Source organism: Trichomycterus rosablanca, chromosome 9 (genome assembly GCF_030014385.1).
Source record: "Trichomycterus rosablanca isolate fTriRos1 chromosome 9, fTriRos1.hap1, whole genome shotgun sequence".
Lineage (NCBI taxonomy): Eukaryota > Metazoa > Chordata > Actinopteri > Siluriformes > Trichomycteridae > Trichomycterus > Trichomycterus rosablanca.
The window spans coordinates 21,268,253-21,271,652 of NC_085996.1; positions in this window are offsets into that span (position 1 = coordinate 21,268,253).

A 3,400-nucleotide genomic window follows, 5' to 3' on the forward strand; every position below is an offset into this window, starting at 1 on the left:
GGCTTCTTCAACTGCTTGCCTCCACTCTCTCTCTCCCTTTATATCAACCCGCCCCTTCATCTGGTTCACCCCCTGCTGCCTCCCCCTTACCCTTTTCCACATCACTTTCCATAGACAGAGACACACTAAGGTGTAGAATCAAGCATAACATGAACTAGCAACCCTTAGTCAACGCTGACGTATGTACCATCACCAGTAACGTCACTTCTGCTCATAATCCCCCAAAGAAATGACATTTGCTAAAAATAAATAAATAAATACAAATACTTTACATCTAATAAAACCAGCATTTATTTTAAATATATAATCTACAATTTTTTTTGTCATAGTGTTCACCTTCCACATGTTTTAATTTTACATAAAGCTAATAAAAAAACAAAGAAATGAGAGATAATTTGCCTCTTAGTAGTGCATGCAGAAAAACAAAAGGTCCCGAAGGCAAAGACGAGTCTCTGTGGACAGCAGAGTCAGTACTGGTTATGCACTGCGCATCTAGGATCTGTGGGAGAAAAGGGTTAAATAGGATCTGTCACTGAAATAAGGAATAATACGCTGAAACAATGCATCATTCACTGATACAGGATAATATTGTGTATTAAAATGTTCTTTGTTTGTATTTTACCTGTTACCTTATCTATTGTTAATTATACACGGTTCTGAGCATGCTAAATCATCCAAAAATTGGCTAGGCGGTCATTTAGGGAAATGCATACTGCAGTGAAAATGTACCTGTAATCCAATCCGATACTGTTGCTTAATGTAAATAACACGTAATGTAAATAACACTTAATGTAAATAAGGCCATTCAGAAATTAAAACACACTGATCTACTTAAACTTTTAGCATTAAAAAAAATCATCTACTACTGCCACATCTAAAAACACTGTTTTACGGCACGTCATCCAAAGTGTCTACAATTGGAAGATGTGGATGTCAATCAAACATGATGGCCCAATTAGAATTGATGCAGAGTTTGGTTGAGATTTTCCGTTAAAGATCCGTCACGTTTTTAGATTATTAAAAACCAAAGCATGCTTATTACAAAACCCTGCTGGATTTTGAAGAGGACATCTGTGGCTAAACGGGAAACGGTGTCGTTTGTTTTATTTCATAACACTAATGGATTAATCGTTGAGGATGTGAGATATCTCTAAGCTGGGACAAGATAGATACATTTGTTTATTTTAATTAATAATAAATAACATTTATTTAATTGTTTCATTTTTATTGTTTATAAATAATATTTTTTATTATTTATTTTATAATTTTTTCGCTGCCTCTTCAAGGTGTAGACTTGAGAGTTGACATCTAGAATTTTATAAATACAGATAAAGTTGCACTTTAAATTTTATTTTAAATGTTTGTACGGTGCTGTTAAACAAGCCAAAAATGCTGCTAAATGTTCTGTGTGTAAAAGTAAAAATAAAAACAGCAGTTCTGCATAAGTGTGATGTTGTAGGTGCTGTTTTTATTCCTTTAGAATATTTGTTTCACAGTCTGAGGATTGTTATTTAGATAGCTAGTTTAACCGTGGTGCATTGAGACATGTATTATTACTGCTTAGTTGTTTGAGAGGAGAAATGACGGTATCGGATTGGTATCGGTATCGGCAGATACTCAATTTGCAGTATCGGTATTGGTATCGGACATAAAAAAGTGGTATCAAGCCAGCCCTACTAATATTGATGATGAATGGACCCAAACCCAAATTCCATCCTTTTCATCACTGTCATAATTGTCATTATTAAAAAAAGGAAATGGAGTGCACAAAATTAAGTCAAGGTTATAGAGTTTACAAATTTAAAACACTGTAAGTAAAGCATATTATCATTATTATTCTTTTTTAAAGGAAGTTGTAAAATCTGTAAAATCTAATATTATTTATTTCAGATGCAAAGTCATCCATCACATATCAACCCTGTCGAAATTGCCCCTTAATAACTGATTGCACAACCTTTAGCAACAGGGACCAACTAAACACTTTCTATGATTTATTATTTTTCTTTTACATCACAAGCCATTTAAGTCCACTTTTCCTTGCAGAACATAATTAAAACTGAATCACTGCAGGTTTTTATACAAGGCCACTAGAAAACAGTGATTTTATTTTTTATCCATTCAGATTTTGCTTTTATATTTTGGATTACTGCCCTGCTGTGTAACTCAATTATGCCTCAGATTCAGCTCGGAGATCTTTGAAAACTGTTTTGATTAAGAATTAAATTAGTTGCTTCCTCAGTAACAGCAAGATGTTTCAATCTTAATAAAGAAACACATCACACTTTAACTGAGTTTTTACTCTACACTTCATGCCATAAATAATAAGTTCTGTTGTTAATTTGTCTGTCTGTTGAGCATTATATAAAAACGCACTGACAAGCACTGATGATTCTCCTGGTTAGCAGTTTCGTCTTTGCTACCCCCTATAAAAAAAGTGTTTTTAGTATTGTTGAGTCATAACAACTGAGCTAAGATGAGACTAGAAGAATATAAAGTTTTTTATATGTTTTCCTGGTATCTTGTGTGACGTCCTGGTTGAGTTTTAACTCAGCCCTTGAACAGATTTGAGCACTCCTTGGTAGTTTTATCTCTGTTTCAATGTTGTTCTATGATGAACTGCTCAGGTGGCGCAGTGGTAAAACACGCTAGCACACCAGAGCCCAGCTTGTTGGCTTGTTGTTCATACAGGGTGGGAAGCCGGACGGGACCTCATAACTGATGCAATTACGACCTCTGCTGGCTGATTGATGTCGCCTGCACAGAGTTGAGGGATAATGCGTTGATCAGGGTGTGGCTCTCCCTACACAAAAAGCTGATCCACATATGAACTCGCCTCGTGCGGGTGAAAAGATGCAGTCGGAGGGGACATGTCTCGCACTCCTAAATCAGCAGTGAAGATTAGCATAGAGAGGAAGCGTAATGCAATCGGGTAATTGGATACGACTAGATTGGGAGGAAAATTGGGAAAAATGCAAAAAAAAATGTTCTATGGTGAGTACAAATAATTTCTACAGAGCTGGATGAAATTTGCTATTCCACCACTTTGCCATTTAGCAACACAAAACTAAAAGAATTCAGCCCAGTAAATAATACCCTCTCATACAAAGTGGCCACTTTCACTGCTGCTGCTCCTCTTACTAAATGCAGTCCAGATACCAGACATTTACTTGTCCATCTACTGTCTCCTCACAGCAAGAAGGTCCTGGGTTCGATCCCCAGGTGGAACGGTCCGGGTCCTTTCTGCGTGGAGTTTAAATGTTCTCCCCGCGTCTGTGTGTTTTTTCTTCCGGGAGCTCCGATTTCCTCCCACAGTCCAAAGACATGCAAGTGAGGTGAATTGGAGATACAAAAATTGTCCATGATTGTGTTTGACATTAAACTTGTGAACTGATGAATCTTG